The sequence below is a fragment of the Solanum verrucosum genome, unplaced genomic scaffold (genome assembly GCF_900185275.1).
Source record: "Solanum verrucosum unplaced genomic scaffold, falcon-dt-bn FXZP01000252.1, whole genome shotgun sequence".
NCBI lineage: Eukaryota > Viridiplantae > Streptophyta > Magnoliopsida > Solanales > Solanaceae > Solanum > Solanum verrucosum.
Genome location: NW_026019988.1, coordinates 3746006 through 3766134, shown reverse-complemented (window position 1 = coordinate 3766134; position 20129 = coordinate 3746006). Strand labels below are relative to the sequence as shown.

General features: G+C 33.0%; 2 pseudogenes; both read left to right on the top strand.

Moving 5' to 3' along the window:
• Positions 1-20129, top strand: part of LOC125818897 (receptor kinase-like protein Xa21) — a 236135-nt pseudogene that overhangs the window by 42005 nt on the left and 174001 nt on the right.
• On the top strand, positions 5128-6595 carry LOC125818999 (putative late blight resistance protein homolog R1A-10; annotated as a pseudogene).

Here is a 20129-nt window from a genome sequence, read left to right as displayed (position 1 = left end):
AGAGATAAAATATTCAACATTGACATGTTGTAATGTATCTCTTAGGGTGTACAAAATCGAACTGAAAATCGAACCAAACTGCAAATCGAGTCAAATCGAGAAAAAAAACCCGACTAGTGGTTGGTTTGACTTGGTTTGGTATTATAAAAAAACCCGACAATATTTGGGTTGGTTTGGTTTTAACTAAAAAAAACCAACCCGAGACCAAACCAACCCGACATTATATATATAATTTTAAAATTTTATTTTATACATAAAAATGTTTACTTTGATATAATTTTTAAATATTTCTTATACTTTTTCATAGTTTTTATCTTTTAATATATTATTTCAAGTTTGAAACTTAGAATTCTAAATGGTTCAATAAAGATTATAGTCCACATATGTTGGTAATTATAATAAAGCTTAAATCAAAATCAAATTAATACTAATGCAAAAAGAAAATCAATTCAACACTAAGAATGACAATAATATTGAATATTTGTTCTTTGGTTTTAAATTGGTTTAGACAATTCAAATACATAATCCAATTTTAATTTCTTTTAATATTTAGTCATGTAACTAATACTTATTAAACTTATTTTAGAATAATTTAGTACTTTTAAATTATGATCATTTTCATTATGACTTGTTAATTTGCAATATTTGTTTCACGCGATTTCATTATTATTAGTTTTTTGTTGGATATTTTAGTGTCATTACTCATATCATATTTTGTATTATTTTCTTAAGAAACACCTTAGATAGTTGTATTTTGGTAGGACTAAAGAAATATTTGAAGTATAAATTATATGTTTGTATGAATACTTTACTGGAAAAACCTGGAAATCCGAAAAACCCGAAAAAACCCGAGGTTGAAAAACTCGAGTTTAATTGGTTTGATTTGGTTTAAAGATTTAAAAATCCGACACAAATGGTTTGATTTGATACTAGAAAAATCCGAACCAACCCGGCCATGTACACTCCTACTATCTCTTTTGCATCACTCTACGAAAATACTCGATAAGGTGTGATGTAGGAGTGACAAGCGGACTGATCCGATCAGATATGAACGGATTGAAAATAAATAAAATGAAAATGGAAAAAATATCTGATACGCTTATTTTTTACACGGATGAAAAATTGGTTATTCGACCCATAAGTAACGGGTCGAATTGAATGATTACTTGTTTTTAAACCCATTTTGCAAGTCCTAGTGTGGTGTAGTCATTAAAAAAATGCGATTAAATGCATTTACAAAATAAAGAAATTTCATGGTTGGTGGATGTTAGTTTGCAAAAATGAAGCTAACTTTATCCAAAAATAAAATAAAAATGTCAGCACTTTGACTTGTGCATAAATACAAAATTTAGATCTTTTTTTTTTTTTTGAGTGTTCCTTTATATAAAATATTAATTATGCCAATTAGAATGTGTTCGTTAGAGAAGCTGGACCTAATATTTATGAACGAGTCAATATTTTATTTTATTGTTGATTTATTTAAACACTCTATATATTTCTATATATTCACCTTACTTATATATTATAAGAATCGTTGTATAAGAATATATCTTTGTATATATATTTTTTTATTTTTATGATATCACATTGGGGTACAACTAAATTCGAGTTCATGTATTATATAAACCAAACGAACATATCTTATAGGGGAAAGGTGCTAATATATATATATATATACCTCTTAACTTTATGATTTAGAGTTGATATATATACTCCAAGTTAAATTAGAAGTGACTCACTTTTATCTTATTGTTATAAAAATGACATAGTTATACCCTTTTCGACTAACAGAAGTGAACATATCAATTTTAATTTTTTTTATTAAAATAAAAGTCACGTAAGAATATATTTGACTATTTTTACAAAGTTCAAGAGTATATTTGATCATTTTTACAAGGTTTAGAGGTATATTTGCAAACTTAAAGAGGAATATGCTCGTAGAGGTAGTTCTAAAGTACCAACATATGAGTTCATGGGAACCAATAATACACCTGCAGTGTTGGCTTTGATACCATGAAACAAAACAGAGAAAAAATTAAAAAGAATAATTCATTTTTATATTTAGAAAAAAAATAATTTTATATTTCTTATCTTGTTCTTAATATGATGATAGTTAGCCACACGGATATCTATATCTTCTTTAAATTATATCTTTCAGAAGTCTTTTTTTCTTCCTTTTTTTTTCAATTTGTGCCCGGTCAAATATTGTACTTTAAATTAAAGTTAAATAGGTTAGAAACAAGGAGATGATCCAAATTCCTAATTAGTAGTTACCCATTAGATAGGTTAGTGACCAATACCTAAACATAGGAAATTAACAAACATTCTTAACATTAAACATATATAATTATTTGAATTAAATTCTCAAGTTAGTTAAATTAGTTAGACATATAGTTTTAGTTAAACATTCCTTGTGATAAAGTTGGTTTCTTTGCTAGCGCATAACACCTGGTTTATCAATGACGTATGCAGATTTTTTTTTTAAGTGATTCGACGTCAATGTTAAGAAGAAGCAAACAAACAAATGAATTACTAAATAATATCATATTATAAAAAGCATAATTCAATACGATATTACGACGATAGATAAATCCTAAAAATATAAAATAGATAGTAAATCATACCTTCAATATACGAACATACATTACATCAATGCAAATAAAGAGTCTTAAATCGGGTTGAAATTAGAGATTAAATTGGGCCCAATTGAGAATTCTCTTAAAATGAGTTAAAGTTTGAATGAGTTGAGATTGAACCCAATTCAAATTATCTTGAGTCCAACTCTTAAAATTTTGGACGAAATGAGCGGGTTACCTATAGTTGAGCTCTTTTTTGACACCTCTAAACAAAGCATACGCTACAAAATTAGGAGTTATCCGCAGTGTTGTCAAAGGCGAAAAGCTTTAAAAAACACTTCAAATATATTTGGGCTTTAAAAATCACAAAAAACATTGAAGTGTGAGCTTTAATAAAAGAAGGTGCACTAAATAACGCCCCTTGTAGATAAGCATGTTATGGTTATATAAGCATTGGGGGGATTTTTAACAGTGCTACAATGCATGTGAAATAATAAGACTAAAATCCAATTAAAATTTTGGACGAAATGAGCGGGTTACCTATAGTTGAGCTCTTTTTTGACACCTCTAAACAAAGCATACGCTACAAAATTAGGAGTTATCCGCAGTGTTGTCAAAGGCGAAAAGCTTTAAAAAACACTTCAAATATATTTGGGCTTTAAAAATCACAAAAAACATTGAAGCGTGAGCTTTAATAAAAGAAGGTGCACTAAATAACGCCCCTTGTAGATAAGCATGTTATGGTTATATAAGCATTGGGGGGATTTTTAACAGTGCTACAATGCATGTGAAATAATAAGACTAAAATCCAATTACTTATAAAATTAGTGTATATACATTTATCTTGCTTTGGTTATTTCTTTAATAGAACCAAATTCAAATCAAATATTGTCAGTTATTAAAATTCATTTAGACACCTCCAAAAAGTATATGTCATATGTCCACGAAAAACAATAGGGACGAGTAAGAGTATTTAGTTGTCATTTGAAATCAAGTTAAGAAGATTACATTTCCACTCTCAAAGTTGGAATATTTACTTATCAATTGGGAGTTTGAGACCAAGTTTGAGTGTCATGTTTATGTATTATGCCTTATAGACCGTTATGTTTTACTTAATTTAAAAAGCACCAATTAGTATTGTTCATTTGATTAATGTTTCTTTTCTGATCCATTCATTAACAACTGTAAAGATTCTTGTTTTATTCAATCAAGAACAAGTTAAAAAAAATTAGTGCTTCTAAAAGGGATGGGAAATTCATTAGTATTATATACCTACTGGAATTGACAGATCTGATTTCACACACACAACTGGCATTGACTTAGTTTTTTTTGTAGCAAGTCAAATAATTTGTTCATAAACACTAACATGGTGTTGGAAATTAAATTAAGGGATAATTGTACATAATGACAAACTTATAATCTAAAATAAATGGAGTAACTACTATTTGATTTAATTGCGCCCCGTAGCAAACGTTTGCCAGTCACCTCTCTCCCTCCAAATTCTCGCTCGCCACTCTCCCTTTCTCGCTCTCTCCCTTTGTGCTCGCCTCTCTCGCTTTATACAACAAAATTGTATAAATTGCGTTTCTGTTTGTATAAAGCGAGAGAAAATTATATATACACATGCAAATACATATATATTCGTCTTATACACTTATAATTATACAATAAAAATATTCCCCTGCCCAGTTCTCTTTTGTCTTTCTCTCTTTCTCGTTTTATACAATATAATGTAAAATTTATGTTTGTATAATGTATAATTTATGTTTGTATAAAGCGAAAGAAAATTGTATATACACATGCAAATACATATATATTCGTCTTATACACTTATAATTATACAATACAAATATTCCCCTGCCCAGTTCTCTTTTGTCTTTCTCTCTTTCTCGTTTTATACAAACACAGATTATACAAATATAATGTATAATTTATGTTTGTATAATGTATAATTCATGTTTGTATAAAGCGAAAGAGAGAGCGATTTTTGATATACAAATATTTTTGTCAACGATTTATACAAACGAGAGGCTAACAACAATTTATACAAATGGCCTGCCAGAGAAATTATACAAATCTGAAGAGGAGTCAACGAATTATACAATTGCTTCTTTTTGTATATATGTATAGCGAAATAGACATAACTTTCAATTGTATATGTATAGGGAATTATACATATATATGTTTGCTATGAAGCGCAATTATGCAAACTTTGCTATAACATACAAATATGATTTTTTTGTTTGCTATATGTGAAAGTTGTTAATTAAAGAGTATTACTAGGGGGTGTCAAATGTACGGATTGGACTAAACTTGAGAATGTCAAAACGGGCTGAGTTAACAAATGTGTGCGTCATTGGCCCACAGCCCACTTATATGTTATTTGGGCTGAAATGAGTTAAAAATTGAGTCATAACTCAATCCGTCCAATTATTAGTAATTTTGTGTTCAAAGTTTGTTCTTACAACCAAAAAATTTCTCTCCTTGCAAACAGAGCTTGTTCATCTTCAAACATTCCATTTACAATATTTTGATTAATCTTGAATACTTGATGGCAGCTTATAGTGCTGTAATTTCTCTTCTTCAATTGAACGAAATTTTCATGAACTCTTTCATGGTCATACTGCTGAAACCCTCGATTCTCTTCGTGCTATTGCTGAATATTTCCAAAAAGTTCTTGATGAATTTGAACCTGGAAAAATCAAATCTTTGGAGGAAAAAATTAGAGATGCTGCTAGTGAGGCAGAAGATATTGTTGAGCTGAAAACGCGTCAAATCATCAAAGGGAGAAGCTGGATGTTTGGAATTTTACAACACCAGGATTTGCTACCACTTGTTGAAAAAATGGATACAATAAAGAAACAGGTGATGGAGATTGTTTCTCATGATGCTGATCAAATTCTTGAATTATCCGGGGATTCCATGATTGGCACTTCTTCTACAAGTTATGCAATGCTGTCAGATAAGTTGGAAGATGGTATCGTACGGGGAATTGATGATGACTTGGAGATCATAATTAAAAGATTGACAGGACCACCGTCGGATCTAGACATTGTCACAATATCAGGCATGGGTGGCATTGGCAAAACTACACTCGCTAGAAAAGCTTATGATCATCTAGCAATCAGGTATCACTTTGACATTCTTGCTTGGGTTACAATATCTCAAGAATTTCAATGTAGAAATGTTTAGTTAGAAGCTTTACATTGCATTTTAAAGAAAATAGATATTGTGAATGCAAGAGATTATGATAAGATGGATGACAATGAGTTAGCTGACCTGGTGCAAAAGAACCTTAAGGGTCAAAGATACCTTGTTGTTATTGATGATATTTGGAGTAGGGATGTTTGGGATAGTATAAGAGGAATATTTCCTAATTACAATAATGAGAGTCGAATCTTATTGACTACTAGAGAAACTGAGGTAGCAATATATGTAAGTACTTGTAGCCCTCATAAGATGAACCTTTTGGATTTAGAAAATGGTTGGAAGTTACTTTGTGATAAGGTGTTTGGACCAAAACATGATCATCCTCCCGAATTGGAAAGGAAATGGTAGAAAAATGCCAAGGACTACCCTTAACAATTTCAGTGATTGCGGGACATCTCTCTAAAGTGGCCAGGACATTCGAAGGTTGGAAGGATGTTGCCCGAACCTTAAGTGAAATTATTGTTAGTCATCCAGATAAATGCTTAGGAGTGCTCAGTTTGAGTTACCACCATTTGCCTAATCGCCTCAAACTTGCTTTCTATCTATGAGTAGTTTCCCAGAGGATTTTCAGTTTGAGACTCAGATATTGATCCAATTATGGATTGCAGAAGGTTTCATAAGGACTTCCGAAAATGGTAAAAGTTTGGAGGAAGTGGCAATAGATTATTTGGAGGACCTTATTAGCAGGAACTTGATACAAGCTAGAGAAAGGAGATTCAATGGTGAGATAAAAACATGTGGAATACATGATCAACTGCGTGAGTTCTGTTTGACAGAAGCTGAAATGACAAAGCATATGCATGTTGAGAGAACTTACCCTACTCTTCCAACACAAATGCATAATGTTCGTCGCTTCAGTTTTCAAACTCAATATTATTCAGTTGATGATTGTTATAAGCTATTACCTTCTGTTTCGAGATCTATCTACTTATTTTCTCGATTGAATCTACCTATTGTACCCAGTATTAAGCTTCACAGGAGTCTGCCCATCTACTGTCATGATCCAATAATACATGATTTTTTCTCTCGTTTCAACCTTCTCAGGGTGTTGTCCATGAACAATAAATATTTTAAGTTCAGATCATTTCCACTTGTGATTACAAAGTTGTTTCATTTGAGATATCTCCAAGTTCGATTCAGCGGAGATATTCCTGAATCTATCTCAGAGCTTCAGAATTTGCAAACTCTAATTTTTAGTGGTAATTATCCTTACGATATAACTTTACCTGTAAAGATATGGATGATGAAGAACTTGAGGTATATACGTATGGATGGACCCACTTATTTACCAAGGCCTAGAGCAGATAGTCCTGTGACCGGGATGCCAAATCTACAGGAATTTTCGGGTCATTTTACAAATGAAGTCTTTTCTGGCATTCCCAATCTAAAGAACTTGATCTATTATATACCTAATAATGAAATAGATTGTTCCTGTCAGCAATTGGATATGTCCAGATTGACAAAACTCGTAGCATTCAAGTATTACGGGTCATTTTTATCGGGGTACAACATCAAGAGATTTGATTTTCCAACATCACTTAGGAGGTTGTCTTTAACTCTGTGTGATTATTTTCTTTGGGCAAGGATATCATCAACTTTAATCATGTTACCAAATCTTGAAGAGCTCAAACTTAAACAATGGCAAGCCCTGTGTTATAAATGGAGATTGCGTGATGAAGACAAGTTCAAAAGCTTGAAATTGTTGTTACTGAGTGACTTAGGTCTCGAGCATTGGGAAGCTAGCAGTGCTAATTTCCCAAATGTAAAGCGCCTTGTTCTGAAGAAGTGTCGCAACCTGCGAGAAATTCCAGCAGATTTTGGGGAGATTTGTAATTTGGAATCAATTGAGTTACATGATTGCAGCACTACAGCTGAGGACTCTGCAACAAATATTGTACAAGAACAAGAGGACATGGGGAGTTATTTCCTTAAGGTTTACATCCATAACCTTCCCAGTAAGTTCTAAATAGTTTTTCGATTCTCTTGTCTTTGTTTAATCTTACCTCCTTGAAATGAAGATGATGACTTCTACTTTTTATCTTTCATATGCAGGAAAATGAAGCTTATTTCGTGGGATCATCTAATGCTATCTTGCAAATGCAGAATCATTTAGTTTATATTTTGAAAAGTAAAATCTTTCGTTTTAATATGATGATCATTAGTAAAATTCATGTTTTAGGAATAATCATGTTTAATAGATGAGTCTCGCCCACTTGTGATTTCGTATTTTGTGTACGGTAACTATTCATGTACTGTAATATCTATTTTGTGTGTGTAATAGTTTGAAATGATTAAGGTATTATGCATTGCCTATGGGGTACAAGAATCACTGGCTGTTTGAACACTTTGAATCTGTTTTCCTCTGTTCAACTATGTAAGTGTTTTTCGTTGATGGGCGGTGCTTTCACACATTATTCTTCAAAGGGGTTCTTATAATTAGCTAAATAAATAAGGAGAAAACATAATATGGATGGTCACATTACATGCAGGTTACGCATTATAGACAGTAACGCGTAATCTAAAATCATTGTTGCCTTTATAGATATAATGGGCATGTATGAAAGATAAAACTCCATGGTGTTGCATATTGCTCTTTGCATTCGATTGATGAAGTACTATGGTTGATTAGTTGAATGTGTTAGCATGTTAGACAACTAAATGATTGTATATATTAATGTAATTATATAGTGATATAAATTAACATGATCATATACATTTGTTGTAGATGTTTTATTTAAAAAATGACTGATTTTAGAGTCGCTACTTAATTTTTAAAGCAAAATTAAGAAAAACTATTTTTTTCCAGAAGATTAAAACATAAATCTAACGAAAATATTTAAAGGGGGTTTGAGATTCATATTAGCATTTCGGGAAAGGTTTGAAAGCACTCAAAAATTCCGCTAACACGCGATTATCCGATAATTAACATATTTGGCTAATTGTTTTTTAAGAAAATACGCCTACTTGAATTAAATAAATAACAATATTTATTTAATTCAAAATGGTTATCTTTTGGGGAGTTAATTAGGAAGAACCTTAAAATTATAAACACAATAGCATGCACAATCAATTAAATAACTAAAGAGCTAATATGTGGGCTCAAGTTCGATTTCTATCTGTCTGGGCCAATAGTTGGGCATAATCCTGTTTTTGGGCCTTTGGTCAAGCACTTGGAACCTGTCCTAGAAAATCTGATTTTTTATTGGGCTTTAGGCCCAATTCCACCTGTCCTAGAATCTAACAAGATAATGGCAAATAAGTGGACTTAGGCCCAAAAGTAACAAAATACAACTTTTGGTATTAAGAGTGGGCCTTTGGCCCAATCTTTTCAATTCTCCATTCTGCTACATATTCTTTCAACTTCGGGACCTGTTCGTCGATTTTAATGACTGGCTGACTCGTAAAGAAAGGATTTGAGCCTTTACGGCTCTCCCGAAATACAAGGGGAAGGAGATGAGTTCATGATGAACTCGGACAGATTTCACATGCAAACACAAATAAAATCATATTAGCACGGGATGAGGAAAACTCTAATACATTTCTATAAAATAAAATGAACAACATTACGGTGAACAATAACTTAGCACGACAAATCATAATAAAGTATTAAGGACTAATATAATAACCTAAATGACTTGGCCAGTTACTCGTTACTGGCTACAATGAGAAGAATGGACCAAAGTTGTTTTGATTCACATTCACAAATACTACTAACTTTTTAAAAGACCAAACTATACCACATGTGTCATTGGAACAAAGAAATTAAGACTAAACGTATAAACTAGACACTGTAGACACATGACATATAAATTATGAACAAATTCCATTTTTTTAGCCTCTGTCAATTTTCAGTTTCATGCATACTCTCATTAACATATATTAAATGAAAACTATTAAGAATGTAGACAACAAATAGAGCCATAGGCAATTGTCCTTGGAATTAAAGAATCAACATGTCACATAATGAAAGATTAATCACCAATAGAGAATGTCTCAAATAATCTTGCAGACCAGACTCCAACAAAAGCAAGATTTGGAAAATAGAGTACTGATTTTAACTCCACTTTATTAGAATAAAATAGTCATTCCATATTCTCTCAAGAAGCTACAAACAACAAACATGAAGATTGGCATGCTAGTAAGGCAAAATTTTTTCGAAATAAGAGCCATAAAGAACCCAAGACAAATAATACTGATTTATGAGATGCAGGATAGAATAACTAGCAATACGATATTAAGGAGACCTCGAGATAAACTAATACTCCATTAAGCAGGTGACAACTATACCACTTCAAATCGAAAACATGGGACAAAACTTGGACTAAATACAACAAAACGTCACCGTTCGCTGGCGCCATCTTTATGCAAGCAAGAAGCTCTCTTAACTAAGATGAACAAGTGAGTCACGAAAATATTTAATCATCAAATACATAAACAATCATAACCAAAAACTGCCACAACTATGACACTAAAATGAGAAGGAGCATCAAATTTCAATTAGAACAAAGATACACTTTCTTGAAGATAACTTTAATAATCAGTGATGTAGGCCAAACAAATAAAAATGCTGACCTCCAAATGCTAAAAGAAAACATTCAGAACGAAATCGTGTTGTAGAAAACGAAAGTGATACCACGAAGCCAACAACAGACCAACCCACATTTATCTAACAAATCGAGAACATAGTGCGAGCAACATTCGAGATATTAACCATGGCAAGCAAGTCATTAAAATAAATCCGAAACATCACAGAAACGACTACGACTTGGCATTTTAAAGAGATAATGCTGGTATTCAGCTCGTACTTAGTCAGATTCAAAGGAAAAAATAAGAACATTTTCTAACAACATAGAAATCTTAACGAAAACAGCTACTCATGTACGATCATAACAGACACACAAAGGTTGACAAAGAAGAAAAAGCTATAACTGAGATAAGGGCGAGACTATCACCTCTTTCTGGGCAGCGAAATGGAGACAAAGCGAGCTAGAAGATGACTTCACCACGAAAAACTCGAGCACGAACAGTAGCCAATAAATCTGAGCAAGAATATCAAACCCAAACACTAAAAAAAGTGATTATCTCCTCTGTTTTTTCCTTGAAATGTATTTAGTATGTATTTTAGCTATTTTCGTTGCCTTAGTTAAAAATTTTCCAACCTTGAACAATGAATAAGAAGCGAATATTTATAGGGGAAATTCTAGGGTTCACGTTTTGGGGAAAAAAGGGTGAAAAGGGTAGAGTCAAAATTTCGAAATTCAGCTCTCAATTTGAATTTTCTTCCCCAAAAGATGGGGAAAAGTTGTTGCATGTACGATATTTCAACTAAAATCCCCTGAAATCCGGATGAAAAGATTAAGGTGGGCGGCTTGGATCGATTCACTCGTCCCTGTGCTCGATGTGGCGATAATCCACGCGAGTCAAGGACGAGGCTGCAGGCGGTTGTTGCAGATAAAGTTGTGCGAGCTGCTGTGACAGAGGAGGAAGACGCAAAAGCTGTACTATTGATGCCATTTCCGCTTCCGTGAAGACGTCGTTCACGCCGCTTGGATTGCCGTGTATATTGACGTTTACTTGCTGCTTGTGAATGTTGGGAACTGCACGTTGTTTCTGGGTTTCTTCCGTGCATTCGCGTGAGGAAAAATGAAGCGCGTAGGGGTCGTCTTGGTGTCATTCACGCGTTGTTATTGCTGTTGCTGCCGTGATGTTGGCGTTGTACTGCTGCTTCTGGGTTCTTTTTGTTAAGGGGAAAAGGAAACTGGGTCGGGTCAGTTGTATTGGATTGGGTCGGGAAATTTGGCGAAGAGGAAATGACTGATTAGAATTAAAAAGGGCCGGTCTGGATTTGGGCTGCTGAAAATGCCAAACAAAGGGTCCCAAAACTTTGGCCTTAAGATGGTTAAGGACAAAAACTAGGCTTGGGCCATATGAATTTAAATTATAGACAATTGGGAATTAGAGATGCAGCCAAACTCGATCATTGGATAATCTCGACTAGTAATTTAGTAAGACGGATTGATATTGTTATACCGTAATTTTACTATCTTTAGAAAAATCACTTTTGAAATGTTCTATGTATAAAACAATTTGAAAAAAATACTTAGAAAAGAGTCGCCACTTAATTTTTTTAATAAATTAAGAAAATTTAATTTAAAAAGATTTTAACAGATTAAATCTTTATAAATTTAGAGAAAATGGGTAAGATGTTCTTATTTACACTTCAAGAAGGTTTTTAAGGTATTTGAAGTGTCCGCTAACATGCGGTTATCCTACGACTTGGATTAAATAAATTTTGAATATTTTTAGAAAAATGATTATAAAAATAATTTACAATATTCAATTAACTTTGAGAAAATAGTTAAATAATGAACATTTTTTTATTTTTTGCTAAGGGAAACCTTAATTAAAGTATCTGATTTTAAATACAAGTGATTAGGATTTTAACTAAATTAATTAGAAATTATATGAATCATTTTAGAAAACCATTTTTAAATTAATTGAAAAATAAGTAAAAGGTTCGATCTTAATATATTTAATAAAAAATATAAGAGTTAATAAAAAAAATGAATAATATTAAAATATATTAACATAAAGAATACAGTTCATCTTTTGGGGAATTAAATTAAATTAAACCAAATCAAATAAAAGGATTAAAATTAATACAAATAATAATAAGAGTAAAATAAGAAAGTGAGAGTGTGGGCCTTTTTGCCTAAATTTCCAGATTTGGTGGGCCTTCTGGCCCATTTTCTCTTGGACCTGTCATGCAAAAGATGGGCTTTGGCCCATTTCTGCCCCCTGAAAATCAGCATATACAATGAGTGTATATTTATGTATACAGGCTGTATTTTAGCCGATTTTCTGTATCTTAGGCTGTATACCGAATGTATGCAGCCCACTTCAACTTCCAGCACCTGTATTTTGATTTTTGGACCTGTATATCAATATTCTCCATGTATACCAGTGTATACTGCTGTATATGACAGGTATACAGCCCACTTTTGGACTTTCCGGGGCCTGTTTTAGCTTCTCTTTCACCGCAAATATGAGGATGACTCGAAACGACTCAAAGATATGCAAGAGTGGAGTCTAGAATGAACTCGAATTGGTATCACATGCAAAGATAACAAAATGAAAGATTAACACTTGTATTTGTGAAATAACAACTCTTCGTGACAAATAAGATTAAGGATTAGGACATGGATTAGGCCACTGTTAGTGAACAAAGGGAGTAGTGACATGCTAAGATAAACATTCTAATCAACCAAAGAGTCATAAAGTAATAGATCAGAATGTCTAAATCGGATAAACATGAGATAACCCATCTTAGTTAAAACGGATAAAATTTCCACAAATGAGCCATCCATGACAACTATTATTTAAGGTTCCCGTCATCAAGGGCTCACTGATGCAGAGGAAAAGCACCATAAGTTTTGATTCCAAATAACAATATATATCAATCCAATGCATGTACCCGTTAAAGAAGCTTGAAAGAATATGAAATCACATAGTAATTTGCAATCTAAGTTAAACAAAATGCCTTCTTGAAAGAATAATTCATGTGATGAAGTAACCAAATTATTATTGTCTTAGTGATAGACACTACTGCCAAGACATTCATATATATATATATATATATATATATATGCTATCCATTTTTTTATTTTAGTTTTTTTTCATTTGTTCAAAGGAATAAGGAAAAACATTTTTCCTTCTGTACTACAAGCACAAAAAAAAAAACGCGTGAAAATTATTTAATAGAACAAATGACCATACATTAAGGTATAAAATATACATGGCAAATGTTGAAGCCTAACCAACAAAATGCTATCGTACCAACAGATGAAGGAATGAGCTGAATATTTAAACTTCATTGCAATATGCATAAAGAGAAGCTAACAGAATTCCATTACTGACTACTAAGTATATACTTTTACACATAATTCTAAGTTAAAACAAAATAAATCGAGTAAATAACAAGAAGGAAAGGAGAAGAAATCACCTTTTTCCGGGCAGCGTCCGTAGACGAGAACGAGCTAGCTACGAAGAGGTTCCACCAACACGCCTGAGAAGTACTGAATCGGCCAAACTCTCTCTTATTTTTTAGATGAATTTTCTTAGTTTCAATCCCTCTCTACTCTTAAGACCTTTTTCCCCACTTCTTCCAACTCTATTTTTCTCCCATTCTCTTTTCTTCTCCCTTAAACAGTGATCGAAAGAGATGATTATATAGATGGAAATTAGGGGGAAACGGGTATAATTTTGAATTTTGAAATTCGAATTTCTTTTCCTTTTTTTTTCAAGGCAACAGTGAAAGGGATGGAAAATTTCTGAAAAGGGGGATCGGCCGACTGCTGCAGGGTCTGGACGATTTCACGGACTTCTCGTCGGATCTGCTGGGATTTTCGCGTGAAGAAGAAGCACACGCAGGGATCGTTTGGTATTGCTCTTGTCGTTTTGTTGCTGTATTGTTTTGATGGGCTGGGTATTGGATGAATTGGAATGGAACTGGACTGCTGAATGTGGGGATGGGTTGCCTATTGCTATTTGCTATTGTTGGAATGGGCTGGAGGAAATGAAATGGAGCCCAAACTTAGTCTTTTGATGGGTTTAAGATGTTGGCAAAAATGGTAATTAAACAAATGACCAAATGAATTTAAATTGTAGCCAAATTGAGCTAATTAGTTAAATTTGGCCAAATCTTAATCAACACAAATTTAAATAAAATTAATTAACGAGCTTCTTAAACTTAACGAAATAAAACAATTAATTTACTTGTAAAAAAATTTACTCAAAAATATAAACATAACTTAAACTAATCAAACAAATACTTAATTAAAACAAAAATATTTTTGAGATGATTTTTGAATATTCTTAAAATATATTAATTATAAAACACATATATTATTTAAAAATTATAAAAAATGACGAAACTATTTAAAATAACTTGCAAACTATTTATTTTTTCTTAAAATTTTGTAAAACTAATTATTTTAACTCGCTTAAAATTGAAGAAGTTCGATGATTAATTTATATTATGGAGGGTCAAAATTGGGTGTCAACAGATATAATTAATTTATGAGCTTCTTGATCTTAACGAAATAAAATAATTAACTTAAGTATAAAATAACTTATTCAAAATTATAATCATAACTTAAAATAAACTAACTTAATAAAATATTTAAGTAAAAAAAAATCTTTTGAGACAATTCTTCGAATATACTTAGAATATATTAATTATATACAAAAATTATATAAAACACATTTATCATTTGAAAAATATAAAATGACAAAATTGCTTTAAAATAAACTTGAAAAATATTTGGATTTTCATAAAAATATTTATTCTAAATCGTTTGAAAATTAAGAAGCTTGAAAATTAATTATTATCGGGGAAGGTCAATATTGGGTGTCAACAATAGAATCAAAGGAATAAATATTGTGATAGAATAGCTGATTTGAGGGATAGCAAAGCAGATTTAGAGGGATTGAATAGCATATTTGTAGAATAGCCGATCTTTAGGGATAGGAATGGCGGATCTTTAGGGATGTGTAATCTTTATTTTCTCTGGAAAGACTCTCTCACTTTGAGAGGCATTCAACAGAAAATTGACATGGTATTAGAGCCTTCTCTTGGCTATCTTGTTTCATAGAGTCATCTGTGGTTCGTTCTAATTTTTTTTTGAAAATCTTGGTTTTTGGTTGACTGTTCATCGACAATCAGTCCTACCACCTGGGAATTTTGTTCTTGGTCATTCTAGTTGCTTTCTTGAGTCTTTGTAGTTTTCATAGCTATTCAAAAGCAAGAATTCACATCACTTTGAATCCTTCAGTGTTCGTTTTACCGGAAAAAAATTATTCTTCTTGGGAGTTTCAGTTTCAGTTGTTTGTCACCGGCAAAGAACTATGGGGCCATATAGATGGAAGTGATCCTGCTCCTACTGATGCAACAAAGCTAGGTGAATGGAAGATTAAAGATGCTCGGGTGATGACATGGATTCTAGGGTCAGTACAAGACAACTAAGTCCATGTGGGATGACTTACAAAAGGTTTACAGCCAAAATAATAGCACAAGACGCTTTCAGTTAGAGTATGAAATTGCTAATTACTCTCAAGGAGGTCTTTCTGTTCAAGATTGTTTTTCTAGATTTCAGAACTTATGGGATGAATTTATAGATATTGTCTATGCCAAAATACCTACTAAATCTCTATCAGTGATTCAGGCAGTTCATGAGCAAAGCAAGTGAGACCAATTTTTGATGAAATTATGCTCTGACTTTGAGAGTGTTCGCTCTGACTTGATGAACGTGACCCGTCTCCCGTCTCCCTCTTTGGATGTTTGCTTTAGGGAATTACATCGTGAAGAGCAGCGTCTTGTCACACAAAATGCTTTCAAGAAAGAAAATGATGTCACTGTTGCATTTGCTGCTCAAGGTAAAGGAAAGGGTAGGGATATGAGTAGAACTCAATTCTATAGTTGCAAGGAATATGGTCATATTGCTAGCAATTGTAGCAAGAAGTTCTGTAATTATTGTAAACAACAAGGACACATTATCAAAAAGTGTCCCACGCACCCTCAAAATCATAAAATCAATGCTTTTCAAGATGGGATAAATGATTCCACTAATGATAACTCATCTTCAGGACAAGTTCTTACTCCTGAAATGGTACAACAATTGATCGTGTTAGCCTTTTCAGCATTGGGATTACAAGGTAATGATGTTACATCTAATTTTTTGGATTGTTGATTCAGGTGCTTCCAATCATATGACCAACTCAACGAGCATTCTAAAAAATGTTCGTAAGTATCAAGGTCCATCATAAATACAGATTGCCAATGGTAGTAATTTACCCATTACAAAGGTTGGGGACATTACTCCAACTTTCAAGAATGTTTTTGTTTCACCAAAGCTCTCAACTAGTCTTATTTCAGTTGGACAATTGGTAGATAACAATTGTGATGTGAATTTTTTTGGTAATGGTTGTCTTGTGCAGGATCAGGTGTTGGGGACGATAATCGCGAAGGGGCCTAAAGTTGGACGATTGTTTCCTATACACTTTTCCATTCCTCTTGTTCTATCTTTTGCTTGTACTTCTACTGCTAGTAAGACTGAGGTTTGGCATAAACGTTTAGGCCATCCAAATTCTGTTGTGTTGTCTCATTTATCAAATTCTGGTTTATTGGGAAATAAAAATCAATTTTCAGCTGCTTCCATTGATTGTTCTACTTGTAAATTAGGCAAAAGTAAAACTCTTCCTTTTCCTAGTTTTGGTAGTCGTGCTACAAAGTGTTTTGATGTCATTCATAGTGATGTTTGGGGCATTTCACCAATTATTTCTCATGTTCATTTCAAATACTTTGTGGCATTCATAGATGATTATAGTCGGTTTACATGGGTGTATTTTCTTAGATCCAAATTTGAGGTATTTTCCATGTTCAAAACATTTTTGGCTTACATTGAGACTCAATTTTCTACGTGCATTAAATTATTAAGATCTAATTCTGGTGGAGAATATATGTCTTATGAATTCAAAAAATTCTTACTTGACAAAGGAATTGTCTCACAACACTCTTGCCCATATACACCACAACAAAATGGAGTTGCTGAACGAAAAAATCGCCATCTTTTAGATGTCACTCGTACTTTATTGATTGAGTCCTCTGTACCATCTAAATATTGGGTGGAAGCTTTTTCTACTGATGTCTATTTAATTAATAGATTGTCATCTAAAGTGCTAAATCTTGAGTCTCCATATTTTCATCTTTATCACCAAAATCTTAACTATAGTGATTTTCATACATTTGGTTGTGTTTGTTTTGTCCATTTGCCTCCTTCGCAGCGCAATAAACTTTTTGTACAGTCTACGAAATGTGATTTTATGGGTTATAGTACTTCATAAAAATGTTATATTTGCTATGATCCATGTTCTCACAAATTTCGTATTTCTAGAAATGTTGTTTTCTTTGAGAATGAGTATTTCTTTCCTACGACTGTAGATCCATCTTATGTTTCTCCTCTTCTTCCTACTTTTGAGGATTTATCATCTTCTTTTAAGAGGCCCAAACCTGGATTTGATTATGAACGACGTCAACCAACTTTATCCTATCCCACCATTGATCCGCCGCCTGAAACTGTGCCACAACTAGAATATGAGAATTCTTTAAAATCTGGTCCTCTTGAGCCTTCTCGGCGATCTACCAAAGTGTCTCGTACTCCCAATTGGTATGGATTTTCCTCTACTTTATCCAACATATCTGTTCTATCTTGTACTCACAAGCTTCCAAGCATGAATGTTGGCAGAAAGCAATGGAGGAAGAACTTTTGGCTCTTAAAGAAAATGACACATGGGACATTCTTTCATGTCCTTCAAATGTCCGCCCTATTGGATGTAAATGGGTTTATTCAATCAAACTTCATTCTGATGGAACTCTTGATTGGTACAAAGCTCGATTGGTTATTCTTGGTAACAGACAAGAGTATGGGGTGGACTATGAGGAGACTTTTGCACCCGTAGCCAAAATGACTACGGTGAGAACTATTATTGTTATTGCTGCTTCACAAAATTGGTCTCTTTATCAAATGGATGTCAAAAATGCTTTTCTCCATGGTGATCTTAAAGAAGATATTTATATGAAACCTCCACCTGGTTTGTTCTCATCGCCTACATCAGATGTATGCAAGTTGAAGCGGTATTTGTATGGATTAAAACAAGCTCCAAGAGCCTGGTTTGATAAGTTCCGGTCTACTTTGCTACAATTTTCTTTTGAGTAGAGAAAATATGACTCATCTTTGTTTCTTCGAAAAACATCTATAGGTTGTGTTCTTTTTTTGGTGTATGTTGATGACATTATTATCACAGGAACTGATTCTTCATTAATCACTAGCCTCCAACAACTTAAAGATTCTTTTCATATGAAAAATCTTGGTACTCTTACTTATTTTTTGGGTTTGGAAGTTCATAATGTTGCTTGAGGTGTGTTTCTAAACCAGCACAAATATACTCAGGATTTGATTTCTTTGGTTGGTCTTCAAGATTCATCCTCCGTAGATACTCCATTGGAATTGAATGTGAAGTATCGGCATAAGGAAGGTGATCTTCTTCCTGATCTAACTATATTTCAACAATTAGTTAGGAGTCCAAATTACCTTACTATTACTCGCCCTGATATCTCTTTTGCAGTTCAACAAGTTAGTCAATTCATGCAAGCTCCACGTCATCTCCACTTGGTGGCTATTCGTCGTATCATTCGGTATCTTCTAGGAACATCTAATCATGGATTGTTCTTTCCAAGTGGGTCTCCTATTTGCCTTAATGCTTTTAGTGATTCTGATTGGGTGGGATGTCCCGATATTCATCGTTCAGTCTCTGGTTGGTGCATATTTCTTGGAGAGTCTTTGATATCTTGGAAGAGTAAAAAGCAAGATCGTGTGTCAAAATCTTCAAAAAAGGCTGAATATCGATCCATATCTACTGCTTGCTCTGAGGTTGTATGGCTTCATGAATTACTTGCTGAGATTGGATTTCCTCAATCTCATCCTACTCCTCTCCACGCTGACAATACAAGTGTTATTCAGATTGCTACTAATCCAGTTTTTCATGAGAGGACCAAACACATCGAAGTGGATTGTCATTATATACAAGAAGCTGTAGATAAAGGAGGTCATTACTCTTTCACATGTGTTCAATGATTTTCAAATAGCTGATGCGTTTACAAAATTCATGGCACGGCAACGCCATAAGTTTCTAGTAGGCAAATTGATGCTTCATGATCCACCAACATCAATTTGAGGGGCGATGTTAGCATGATGGACAACGAAATGATTGTATATATTAATGTAATTATATAGTGACATAAATTAGCATGATCATATACATTTGTTGTAGAATCAAAGGAATAAATATTGTTATAGAATAGCTGATTTGGAAGGATAGCAAGGCAGATTTAGAGGGATTGAATAGCAAATTTGTAGAGATACAATAGCTGATCTTTAGGGATAGGAATGGCGGATATTTAGGGAAGTGTAATCTTTATTTTCTCTATATAATGGAAAGACTCTCTCACTTTGAGAGGCATTCAACAGAAAATTGACAGAATGGACCAATCCTGTATAGTTCAATGTATTCCCAGACTATTGTCCTGATCACTAATTCAATCTCACGTTGAGTTTCAAACCAGAATTTAATCAACAATATAATGCAGAATCAGAATCCATATCTTGATAACAGGTTTAATTTGTTTTTTGACAGCTTTCAGCCCCACAGTGTAATCAAGTAAAGCAAAACTTTAACGTCTACCGGCAACAAAGAACACAACAGCTTGTTGTTGTTCCTCGAGCTTTT